This window comes from Rattus norvegicus, chromosome 11 (genome assembly GCF_021556685.1).
Source record: "Rattus norvegicus strain SHRSP/BbbUtx chromosome 11, alternate assembly SHRSP_T2T, whole genome shotgun sequence".
Classification (NCBI taxonomy): domain Eukaryota; kingdom Metazoa; phylum Chordata; class Mammalia; order Rodentia; family Muridae; genus Rattus; species Rattus norvegicus.
In genome coordinates this window covers 4,775,592-4,789,354 of record NC_141544.1, presented here as the reverse complement: position 1 = coordinate 4,789,354, position 13,763 = coordinate 4,775,592, and positions in this window count along the sequence as shown.

Genomic DNA, 13,763 nt, shown 5'->3' with positions numbered 1-13,763 from the left:
TTACAAATGCAAAATGCCGCCCTATTGAGAAACAAAGCAAAATCCTACATAGCTCACGTGGCTTCCTGTCTTCTGATTAGAAATTTAACCCACATGGCATTGTCATGGAAGGAACGTGCACCTTACAGAGAGATTGTGGTCTGACAGAGGAATGGCTTTCAAAGGTCCTGAGGTGGAGTTCTCGGGCTAAGGAGCTGGCTTAGCCAGTAAAGTGTTTGCCACGAAAGTATGAGGCTCTGAGTTCGGTCCCTAGAACCCACGTTAAAAAATAAAAGTCATACATAGTGGCCTGGAATCCTGGTACCAGAGAGGTGGACAGATACATCCCCGAAGTTCTTTGGTCCACCAGCTCGACTGGTATGTTTGGGGTGTAAGTGTGAGACTTTGTTGCAAGAAAACAAAGCAAGGCAGGGTGGACTTGTCTCAGTTACTTCTCTTTGCTCTGATGAAATACTGTGTGAACTATCTCAGGGAGGAAAGGGTTGACTTCAGCTTGATCAGTGCCCATCAGGAAGAAAGTCAGGGCAGGAACCGAAGGCAGAGACTTGAAGGCAGCAGTTGAAGCAGAGGCCGTGGAGGAAAAACCGCTTACTGGCTTGTTGATTATTGCTTGGTCAACGTGCTTTCTTCTGTAAGCAGGACCACCCACCCAGAGGTGGCGCCATCCACAGTGGGCCTCCACATGAAAGACCCCCAAACTTGGGGAGACTCTTGCTCCTTTCACAGGTAGGGTTACCCCCAGGAAACACGAGTAGCCGGTCTTGATGTAATCAGCAATAGGCAGTTTTATTTACGAGATCTCGGGCTGACACGTATCCCACACAGGAGATTGAGTCAAGCCCCGAGCCTCTCTAGGCAGGAGCTTATATAGGGAAAACCAGAGGTTTCGTGTGGATACACATAATTGGCTAATACAAAGGGTGCACAGTTACTTTTGGCACGGAGTTACATCAACAAAGCATACGTGTAATCTGGCATCTCAGCAATGTGGGCCGGGCAACTCATCTCACTGCAGCAGGGGGATGACCCATCCTCAGGGAGTGAAGAAAGGGGAGGGGGTGGCTCCAGATGGCCAGTGTTCTTGGGAGCTGATAGTCAGGCTGGTGAGCCCTATCTCAAATTCTCTCAGGCGTGTCTGGACTTTGTTTGAGACTAACTTTTTGAAATTTAACTCTTCACACACACCAATCATTATTCCAAAAGATGCCTCACAGATCTGTCCACAAGCAAATGCAATGGAGGCAAATCCTCAGCTGAGGTCCCCTGAGGTAAAAAAAAAAATGTTTAATAAATCCCGACGCGGGGTTACTCACCTCAATGGTTTCTGTTCCCAAATGAAAGAAACACGTCCAACCTCTATATCTAAAGAAGCCCATAGCTGGGCAGCTGCCTACCCTCCATGCTGTTAGAATCCACCTCCCAGCAATAAGTCCAAGTTACTATTTACTAATTTCTATGCTTCATCTTGGCTCTTCTTGACTCCAAGGAGCAGCCCTCTGGGCCATGATCTCTTAGCCCTTTTATAAGGGAGCTCTGCCCTTCTGCATGTTATTTCCTTTCCATGGCTGCCTCTGTCTCCCCTCCTCCACACTCCCCTAAGGCATGGGGACCTCTCTGTCCTGCTAGCTCGAGGACCCAAGCCCGGGAACCCTAAATCCCATCTCTCTCTCTCTCTCTCTCTTTCTCTCTCTCTCTCTCTCTCTCTCTCTCTCTGCTTCCCAGCTATCCGCGGCTAGCATCTTTATTCACCAATCAGAATTAACTGCGGGCAGGTTCCCAGAAGCTACGTGCAGACTTTCTCCTGCAAACTAATTTGGGGAACCCAATTAGTATTAGAAAAAAAGCAGCTACAGTCTCCTCTTCCCAGGTGTGTCAACTGGACCACTGAAGGGAGTTGAGCGTGAGACTGAGGAGGACAGCTAAGGTTGACCTCTGACCTCCCATGCTTATGCAACCACACACACGTATGTATTCATTTATTTAATTCCAGAGCAGGATATTGGCATGGAAGGCAGGGAGAGTGGATCTGGGGACAAGTAGATAAAAGAGAAACAGGTATTTGTAATCACCACAGAGAGCTCCCTTCTTTCCTCTCAGAACAAAGGAGACGACAGCCAGAGTGTCCTCTGCCTAACTCTTTAGGGCTTCTCAAGGCCCAACTCCAAAAAGGAAGCATTTCCCCCCAAGTTTTGTTCAATGATGTGACAGTGTGCATTAAGTTGAAAACAAAAACAAAAACAAAAACAAAACAGCAAAACTTCCCCAAATAGGGCTAAAAGTACCAAGAAAGATTAAAACCATCTTGTTTAACAAGAGACACCTGTTTCTTCCTGTTTGATAAACGGGTGTTTCTCCAATAGTCAGGATTTTTTAAAATTATTAATAAACAAAATCGAAATAGAGTAGAAACAATGAGAATAAGACAAGAAGCGGTTGCTGGTCCCCTGGGGAAACGCTAGGTAGAATCAGGAAAATTTTATTCTGGGAAAGCTCAGGTTTGACAATTCGGGCTGTATGTTATTTCATGGTTTCTCGTGAACTCATCTGAACTTTGGTTTTCATACGTGCACTGAGGCTCCCTTCTGTCTTGGACCTGTGTGGTGTTTTGCATGCCCAGGGTGCCTTTCATTCCTCAGACAGATACACTCAGGATACTTTCAGGTGCTAAGCACAGATTGGTGGTAGTCCCACATCATCCTCTCTTTGGTGAGCCTGAGAGAGAACGGGTCAGGGGTCATCTAATAATGCAGACCTTTCATGCAAGTGACAGCTTTATAATATTTTATTTATTAAGAAATGGTAATTTGCTTTGCTTAATTAGTTAGTTAATTAATTAGTTAATTAATTAATTAGTGTGTGTGTGTGTGTGTGTGTGTGTGTGTGTGTGTGTGTGTTTGAAATTGCCACTGCACATGTGTGGACCTCAAGTCCTCAGGCCTGGCAGCAAGGGCCTTGACCTGCTGAGCATCTCACCAGCCTGGAGCAAAATGCTGAGAAAAGGAGGCAATGGGCCTTGAATGAAGTGTTTTCTTTTTTTTTTTTTTATTTTCCGTGCTGGGGATTGAACACAGGACCTTGTGCTTGTTAGGAAAGCGCTGTACCAATGAGCCAAATCGCCAACCCCAGGTGTTTTCTTTTTAATCTCTTTTATTATTGTTTGAGAATTTATGTAGATGCATGTAAGGCATATTTGTTCAAATGCAGCCCTTCATTCCCTCCCTTCCATTCCCTTGTTGTAAAGTCTGTGTTACAGGAAATGTCTAGAGAAGTGTGGATTATTGGAAGCCCTGGGTCAGGTCTCAGCTGCTCACATCGTCCCTTCAGGAAGACCTGGTGATTAATTGGACCATTAGCCTCTTAGTGGGTGAGAAATTCCCCATTATTTACATTTTAAATGTCTAATTAGGCCCTGTGGGAGGCAGATTCTTATAACTCAGAAAAGCCTTCAATCCCCTTCACACCTGTCCCCAGCCCAGTGCCAAACCTAGAGGACTCTTGTGTTTGGTGAGGATTGTCCTGGTGTGCTCTGGGATTTCTGCATTTGCTCGAGGACTCTGGGTTTTGGTGTGACTCAGACAGCACAGGGCTCCTGGATTCTCTGGATTTCCATTTGAGAACTCCAGTCCTTGTGCAGACTTGTTTGACAGGATGTCTGTACTGCTCTTGGCGTTCCCATTAGGGGCTGATGACTACTCTGGCTCACTAACCTCTCACTGGAGTCTGGACTCCAAGTTTTGCCCTTCAGACTATTTGTATTTACTTCAGGGAGGGAGCATAGAGCAGGGCTTTGCAGAAAAGATGCTGTGCCTCTGAGTCGAGGGAGGGTGTGAACTTGGGACAACTGCAGTTTGTCTGATGTTTGATGTCTGGATTTGCCTTCCCTGAGATTTTTGCCCACCCCCCATCCCTGCTACTTCCTTTTTTTGCCCTCCCTTCCTGTCCTGAATCCTTCCCCACTTCTTTTCCATGGTGAAGACCATTGCTTCATAACATCTTATTATTAGACATAACAGAGACAAAGACATTGGACCTTGTAGTCACATGACTTCATACAGGAGACAAAGATACTCAACATTCCAAGGCTGAAGAGGTTGGTCCCTGCTTCCCTCTGGTGTGCCCCCTCCCTTTCTTGGAAAGTTTGAATGCGAAGTGCTCCTCAGAGACTGTAAATGAAGAAACACAGCTCTCACCTTAAGGGACTAAGGGTGATTTATTCTGGAGCCATATAGAGTGATCATGGTCCAGGAAGACAAATTTAGGTCACCCCCTTATTCCAGTGTGGACGCAGTTTCATGAAGTTTCATAGTTTTACAGAACAAAGAAAGTTATAATGCAGAGAAAAACAAAATATGCTGGTGGGCACACAAGCAAGGCAGTTAAAGCAAATTGGGGGGATCTTTTCTATGTCCCCACGATGCTATCTGATGACATTCTTAGCTTTTGGATTGGTGGTTTCTAGGGGTTTACTAAGTTAATAGATTCCAATTTTTTTTTTAAATCTATGACATAGATTAGTTTTGACAAAGAGGTAGACAAAGAATTCAGCGGGCTAAAATTATCAGGTAACTAGGCTCTGGATCAGCAACTTCCCAACATCTCCTCACCACTGCAGCTCTAACCAGCCAGTCAGCTTTCGCAGACAGCTTCTTCCTAGAAATTCTCATTTAAAAAGCACACATGTTTAAACAGTCGGACCTCAGTTGCTTGCACCATTTTGTGAAGGGATTGTGGAGCATCTTGGACACGGGGACAAGCTGGCACCCGTAGAGCCACAGAGGCAGACTGCGAGGTCCATGGCCTGCCTGTCCCTGACTCCAGCCTGCTTCTCTATATCGTGGGAGCTCAGTGGACAGTGTCAGCCTCCTTTTTCTTCTGTCAGGTACTTTGTTACGACAGTAAGGGAACTGATTAGTGCAATTAAGAGCAGTTCAACTAACTAGAAGCAGTCTTGAGAGTCAAGGGTACCGTTCTGGCTTTGTGCTGGGTGAGGAGTTGGTGAAGATGCTGTTGTCTCCTTCCAGAATGATGAGTTGACATCTTTACATGCAAATGTCTGTGTGTGTCATTGATTGGAAGGCAGAGCCTTACCCATTGTAGCCGAGTGAAGCTGATCCCATATGGACAGGAGTTGACTCCCGCTCCATTGCTGTGGACTTCTGAGCCCATGAGAAGAATGGGAAGCAGAGGAGGTCACTATGTGACAAAAGAGGCAGGGATGGACGATGTGTCCACAAGCAAAGGGTGGTGGCATCCTGCAGAAACAAAGGGAGTTCTCTCTCTCTGTCTCTGTCTCTCTCTCTGTCTCTCTGTCTCTCTCTCTGTGTGTGTGTGTGTGTGTGTGTGTGTGTATGTGTGCGCGTGCCCTACTGACACTTAGGCTCTAGACACTCACCTTCCAGAATGCTGAGAGAAGGAGCATCTGTTGTGATATCCCCCATGTATGGGCATGTGTTGTAGACACTTTAGGGCGTCACACTGAATCCCTTGCTGCTATCAACTTGGCCCAAGCCCAGTGGGGATGAAATGGGCACACAGACGGGGAGATGCTTGCCCTGAGATAACCCCTGTAGATCCTGTCATAGCTCTTAGTTCTCCGGGTTGAGTGGTTGTATATCCCAGAGCCCATTTGTAGTCAGGACACTGTTCCTAAGCAAGTGCTATTCTTGATAGGATGAACAGCCGACTCTTAGTGGGATGTCCGCTGCTGGAGCCACTGCTGGAGCTTCTCCTGGGACAGTGGCACTGAGTGTGTGGTACTATTCCTCTCTTAGTGCTAGACACCAGGTAAATCCACTCAGCTCCAGGTCTACTCAGTGTGGGTCTCCTTCCTCCCCTTCTGTTTATCACCATCTGAGAATTCAGGATGGGTCTTTATGTGCAGAGCTGTGAAGACTGTTCTCTGCCAGGAGAGCCTCTCTTCTCTCCACTTCCCCCAGCTTCATGTCTCATTCATGTCAGCACAGAGGAGACACGGCTGATGGTGTAGGACGTCCTTCTTAACTCACCTGGGAGCTTGTCAGAGCTGCTTAGAGGGGCAGAACTTGTGGATTTCTGCCTGCAAAGGCAGGTCCAGTCTGTGGAGAAGGGAGGGGGTAACAGCCTGAGGGGTAGAACTGAGTCCAGCCTGCTGCAGGCTCCCTTGTGTTTCCTGTGCATCCTCATTGCACACTGTTGTTTGCTCACCTCAGTTTTCGGTAGCATCACTCTGGGCCCCTTTACTTGTGGTTTGAAATTTTGAGCTAATGCTAAAGTAACCTCTGGAAAGGGGTGGAGCTGGGAGATGTAGTTTCTTCTTGTAGAGGGCCGCAATAACATTTGCCACCACAAGATGGCACTGGCTTCCACTGCACCCCACGTGGAAGGCTGAGATAGTTTCGGCTTTACAAGATGGGGCTGGCTCCGCCGTACCACCCGACTTCCTTTAAGGAAGTTAACTGTGTGTCCATGTGCAAGAGTGCCTTCCTGCCAGGTCTTTGCCCATTCCAGAGCGTGCCTAATGAGATCATGGGTAAGCAACCAATCAGGTGTTGATGCGCCGCGCTAGAGTGTATATAAGCCGCACCATGCTGGAGTCCCAGGTGCCCTCTCTATTATTAATAAAGAATAAGCATTTTGGCTCCAGAAGGATTCGTGTGTTCCCGCGTATTCTTGCTGGCGAGAGGTCGCGCGGGACATCTTCTGTTCAACTAAATCACAACTTTGTAAGCAGCGGGCAAGGTTGTTGCAAGTTAACTATTTTCCTCTCTGGGTTTCTTGTATCTTCTTCTTTGAGGCCGGGGAGTTGGGCAGGGATCCTGGCTGTTTCACACTGCACACCTTAGGTCTTAGGATGTGCTGCTGGGGAAACAACAGCCATTCTCTACGGCACACCCTCCCTTAGCACGGGACCTTGGGAGACATTTGGTATCCAAAGGACAGCACTAGCAAGAAGGTTCTTTGCTCTGGCTTTAGTTACATTGACTGAATGAATGTTGATTTGGGACCTCTGGTTTATTTGCTCATGGGTTGTGTTGGGAATCCATTGGAATTGAAGCATTCCCTTCTGGAGGGAAGAAAGAAGCTCAGAAGATTCAGGAAGCTTAAGAAACCTTTAAGGCTTAGGGTTCTCGAAGGTTATGACGATCAGGTCCTGTTCCAAAGAGCAATCAGATGAGAACAATTGCCCTGGGGGTCGGGGGCAGCCATGATGAAGGGGGCTTCTTGGGTGGAGCTGTCTGCTATTTGGGCTGAAAGCTACAGGATGTAACTATTTTGAGTGTCACCCATGCTGGAGTGGGTTGTCCACTGATAGAGTTGTCTGAGCCACTCGTCTGCTCCTGAATAGCCATGATAATGTAGACCTGGCTGGAATCCTTTGTAGTTGGAAGCTCACATGATGTGAGCACATTGTTCAGGTCTACCCAGGACAGGTTACGTAACATAAGCTGCTAGACATTCATGTAGGTTAAAAAGTGGCAGAAGTCACCCTATGTTAACATAACCAGAACTAGGTAGCTAAGGGAGCAAAGCTAATGCAGGGTATTGGGCACAGGTTCTAGAGGACCCAGGGGAGGAAGGATGTTCCTCATCCTCGCCCCTCATCCCTGCACCTCTGTGCTGGTCCAGATACCACCAGGCAGGATGCCATCCTACAATCCACATCTACACTGGTTTACCGCCCAGATCCAATACTTCAGGAACCTACAGCACTACAATGACCTCACTGGCTGCAGGGAGGACACAGCCAGTACAGAAGTTGCTTAAAGTTAAAGGAGCACTATCACTCATGTAGGGAGAGGACCTTTTAACTCTCCAGGAACCCTGCGTGAGAGGTCGGACCTCATGGGATCCACAGTTCTTACTTCAGAGCTCAGCAAAGCTCGGGTCAAATGTAGTCATTGGTTGGAGCTGCCTTCCTTGCTAACTGAGGTGCAGTTCTTTTATTTTCTGCCACAACGATATTAACGCTTAATTACGGTGGCACGTTTTTCATCTTGTGATACACAGTGCTGACCCACGAAGGCACAGGGAAAACATAAACATCTGTTTCCACCTCTCTGCGGGAATAGGATGCTTGTTCCCTGCGGGGAAGTTGTGAGTTCCCCTGTGATACAGGTTTTGTTCTGAAAGGGAAGGAAGGGGGGCTCCAATCTGTTCTGTAGTAGTTGAATTCAAATACAATCCTGTCTATTTATCTTATCTGTCTGTCTGGATGGCTGTCTATCTTATCTATCTAATCTATCATTTGTCTATCATCTATCATCTATTTATCCTTCAATACATCTACTTACTATCTATCTATCTATCTCTCTGTCTGTATATCTATCTGTGTATTATCTATCATTTGTCTATCTGTCTATCTATAATTTGTCTATTTACTATCTATCTACCATTTGTTTATCTAATATCTATCATCTATTTATCTAAGGTGTGTGCATGGGTGTGTGTAGATGCATATGTGTGCAGATGTGTGTACATGTCACCACACTCAGGTAGAGTCAGAGAACAACCTCAGGCCTCATCCTCAGGCATGGTCTGTGTTTTCGAGACGGGGTCTCTAATTGGCCAGGAGCTTACCCATCATGCCAGCTGTGGTGGTCAGCAGATCCTGAGGATCCTGTCCTTGTTTCCCCAACTGGCATTAGAAGCTTTCTCCACTCACATTTCGATGTGGGTTCTGGGAATCAAACCCATGTCTTCAGGCTTATGAGGTGTCCTGGTTAGTTTTCACTGACATCTTGACATAACTTAGAAGAGACTTGACATAGAGTCTCCTGGGAAGAGAGAACCTCAACTGAGGTGCTGCCTCCATCAGATTGGCTTGTGTCCTAATGTGTGAGAGACTGTCTCGACTGACAGGTGATGAAGCTGGGCCCATCCACTGTGGGTGTCATTATTCCTAGGCCAGGGTGTCTGGGATTCATGAGAACGTGAACTAAGCATGGGTAGTGAGTAAGGCTGTGAGCAGTATTCCTTTGTAATTCTCCCCTCGAGTTCCTGTCTGACTGCCCACAAAAGCTGATAAGCCAAGGTGCAAGCCAAAGAAATGTTTTCCTTCTACAAGTTGTTTTTGGCTAGAGTGTTTTATTACAGCTGTAGAGAGGAAGACTAAAATGTGAGGCAGACACTTAACTGACCGAGTGACCTGCTTATTTGCAGTCATGTATTTTAAAAGAAAAAGCTTTAGGAATGGGCACCAAATGGCTGACTCTTTCTATGGTGAATACAGAAATCAGATACCATATATATATATATATATATATATATATATATATATATATATATATATATACATATACATACATACATGTGTGTTGTATATATAGTGTGTGTATGTATTGTATATATATATAGTATATTGTATATATACAGTATAAAGATATCACATGTGTGAAACTAAGTGCACACACGCTAATATATATATGTGTATTTATAAAATTATCAGTGCGTTCCATGTATGTATGCTTATGTGTGCATGCATGCATGTGTGCACATGTTCTTGGCGTGCATATGCATGTGGATATATGTGTCATGCATGTCTGTGTGCATGTAAGTGTATGTCTGTTTTGATTCCACCTTGTCTTGTCCTCCACGCCGTAACCGACCTGCTTCTCAGTGTCACTTTAGATGGAACTGGGTGTCTTCTCCTTCCGGTAGGAAATTGTGGACCGAAAGTGAATATCATCATAGATTGGAGACCCCAGCAGAGTTCATACACACATGGTGGGAGTGGTTCTCTACTCAGTTAGAAGCAGGTACTCAGGACTCTGACCTCTTGTCTCTGAGCCAGAGAAGGACACCTTTCCTCTCATCTCTCTTTCCCTGGTTTCCATGAAGTGTCCTCGTGCTGCTCCTCAGAGTTGCTGGTAGGACGCTCCCTGCCTGTTGCCAAAAGAGACAGACCTGCACCCGGAGAAGCCCAAGTGGGCACAGCGGGTATCTGCTGGTCCCGAAATCCAGGTTAACTCCAGCACTCCTGCTGATCATGTAACAGAGCTGTGCTGTCAGTTGTGGTGGTATAATTGATTGTTCCCACCTGCCTTGTAAACCTTGGGCCATTATCTTTCTGGTCCAGGCTTCAGATAATGGCCATACAGTGAGTTTTGCTACTACCTTGCCCTGCTAGAGAGCAAAAAAAATTTAATAGATATTATTAAAAGGGTTATAATATATCATGAACACATAACCTGCTGAAATGAGCTGAAAGTGACATTGTGACTGAACGGAGGATGTGTGAGGCATCTTTATCTAATAGCCACCATTTGCCATAATAAATATTTCAAATCAAAGCCGATGAGTCAAGTTCTTTTCTTTATATCTGCTTCTGCCAATAGCCCTACACATCCGTAACCCATTTTACTGCCGTCTCTTCTACTGAGAGCAGAGGCAAAGGCATTCTATTCTCCCCAATGAACCAACAGACTCAGTACTGATTCCTTTGGTCCCTCCGTGGAAGGTACTTTTAAGTCTAAACCCGCAGGCACCGTTTGGTGTGTGGGGGGGTGTGGGGTTCAATGTCCCCATTTGTGTGTCTAGCTTGCGCTCAGTTCTCACATCACGTTCTCTTATCCGCGTGCTCGCCCACCCCAAATCATTTCAGACAAGGTTGTACCCACTTTGGTCATGGTGTCTCCTCACAGCAGTGTAGCCTTAACAATACAGGTGGTGTCTTTGCCTGATCCCAAACTGTCATATTTTCATCCGGGCTGGAAGCCAGCAGACCTTAGTGATTCTGTTCCCACTTCCTGTCCCTGGGGTTACAGGTTTCCCCTTCCTGTTTCATGGTGACTGGGATCTGCGTACAGGTCTGCTTTGGCAGCAAGCAGTTTCACCCACCCATCCTCCTCAGACCCATCGTGTGGTTTTTAAGGCTTACCAGACTATTACGGTCAAAATGCAAACACAAATTAGGGATGGCAAGTGCATCTTGACTTTACCTTGTTTCAGTATATTTGAGTTTTTCAGTGTCTTTATTTCACATTGTTTCGGTATATTTGAGTTGTTTCAGTGTATTTGAATGATTGCTGAGGATTGGGAGACTTAGCGAGAGATGGGCAGGAGAAAGTGAGGATGCAAAGATCTATCGGATTCCTGCCACTTGCCCTTGCATTCAACATTTCATATTTAAAAGCACAACAACCACCACCAACCACAATAGTCAACAACAAGGCATGCATACAACAGACTGGCAGAGAAGACACTAAAGGGCATTACATACTTGTAACCTCACTTTCTCCCCTAAAGCCTCATGTATTGAGCCGATGGATTTTGTTGTTAAACCCTGATGATTCATCCCTAGATCGGAGCCCTGTAACACTGTGATGAATGACACCCTGGTTGATGGGATAGTCAGAGCTTGTGATTTTCTTTCCTTGTAAAATCAACCCAGTAGGGAACTAATAACGACAGCTCACATATGTAAATAAAAGAGCCTTTCACACTGACAACTGGAATTGTTACTATATCCCAGTTCTTTGCATTTTATTTTCATTAGTGTGTTGTTTTCAGCGCCATGCTTGCCACATAGAAAACTGTGCATTTTCTACACTATGTATCTTTTGGGGGTGCACTCTGTAAGCTAAAGGCTAAATCAATCCATATCAAAGGGTTCCTCCCTGTCCTGTTTACAGAAATGAAATTAAACTGTTTTCACAAAACATTTCGCATATGCCTGGCTCATAGTCGTCAGGGCTTGAGTGTGAACTTTCCCCAGGGTCTCAGCTGTGGGAACACTTTGTCTCAAGCTGATGGCACTGTCTAGGAAGGTGGAGGAATCTTTCAGACTGTGCCCTAGCAGAAGTAGGTCACTGGGGCAGGAAGGAGGGAGCTGGCTGGTTCAGACCGAACTCTTGGCCGCCTGATCCACTCAAATATAAGCAGGACTCATGCAGGCTCTCAGTGACACAGATCAATACACTGTGGCCATGTAGTCATTGCCCCGGCAGTCTGAACTCAATGACTGTGACTGTGTGCCCTAAACAAACCTCTATTCCTTCATATTGATTGTATCATGAATTTTAATACATTGACATAAAAATAATGTAAGTGTGCACCTGCATGTGTGAGTGTGTATGTGTGTTTGCATGTGTGTTTGAGAGAGACAGAGAGACAGAGAGACAAGAGATAGAAAGAGACCGAAAGAGGGAGAAAGTGCATTATATTAAGTACATATAATTTGCTCCTTGAATCATAAGGCAGTCAATTGATTTGATTTATGTTCAATATTTGAATTCTTTAGAGTCACACAGCCTTATATTACGTAGCTAAAGCTAATAGTCTAAATTTTCTATTAAATAATAAATTGTCTTTATCCTTGAGAATTTCATACACGTATAGAATGAAACATGGCCATAACCACTTCCATTTCACCCTCTGCTCTGCCCAAATTCCCTGCCAATAACCATCCCTCAAAATTCATATCCTCTTTCCCAACCTATAACCACTAAGCCCAATTAGCATTGGTTATGTACTTATGGGTGTGTGACCATCTACAGGCATGTGGGAATTCTACCAGTGACCAAACCCTCAGAGAAGAATGATTCTTTTACCCAGCAGCCATCAGCACCCGAAAACCTCCTCAGTAAGGGATTCTGTCTAGCTGTTGGTCTTTTATAGACCTATGCAGGTGACCACAGCTGCTGTGAGCTCACGATTGCAGCAGCCACGTCCTGTCCTGAAGGCAGCAAACCACAGCCCTTCTTCCCACACTCTGGGTCTTACACTCTTCCCACCTCCTTGTCCAAGATGCTTCCCGAGTTCTAGGAGTTTAAAGAGACTGAGTGCTCATCCATAAATGGGGCATCTTTATTCCTTCCCACGCTAAACTGCTCTCTTAAGAAACTTTATTTTAGGGCTGCAGAGATGGCTCAGTGGTTAAGAGCACTGACTGCTCTTCCAAAGGGCCTGAGTTCAATCCCCAGCAACCACATGGTGACTCAAAACCATCTGTAATGGGATCTGATGCCCTCTTTTGGTGTGTCTGAAGACAATGACAGTGTTCTTACATACATGGAATAAATAAATAAAGCTTTAAAAAAAGAATCTTTATTTTAAATGTTTACTGGAACCAGCAACTTTTTCTTCTTAATAAACTTTATAACATTTAAACACACACACACAAAACACACAAACACACACAAACACACACACACACACACACACACACAGAGAGAGAGAGAGAGAGAGAGAGAGAGAGAGAAATAAAATATACTCCTATGTCAAAGATAAAGGCCAGACACTTGTCAACAGGATGATGGAGAGTTAAGGGTGGAATGACAATGGAGCCTCCAGAAGGCACGAACCAGAGACTGTGGCTCTACAAGGTAAGGCCTCTACTGTTTTTCAGTGACTTCATGACCAGGATTGGTGAACTGCAGACTAGCCGTGTGGGTGTCAGCCTGCAAAGTGCACTTTGTGTGGAGACTGACGTGGGCTCCCCATGCTGCCTTGGTGCCCTCTCACGTCTAGGATTCCTAGGAGAGTAGGAAATGTTTCACCAGGTTCAGCGGTATTATACAAACTGCAGTCATGGGTCACTTTCTCTGCTGTTAGCTGTCTGTGGAGTTTGGCTCCAAAATTCTTCAATAGCCTTGAAAGTGTTTCTGTTTACCTCATTCTAGGCTGATCTGTCTTTGTTTTCCATAAAGGTTCTGTGAGATAGACAGCGATCTGCTCCCACGAGTGAACCAATGTCTTGACCTTCTGAATCTTCCGAATGGAATCCTTGGCTGAGGTTGGTTAGAATGTCAACCTCCTCCCAACAGATATCTGTGCCTGGAAATGTA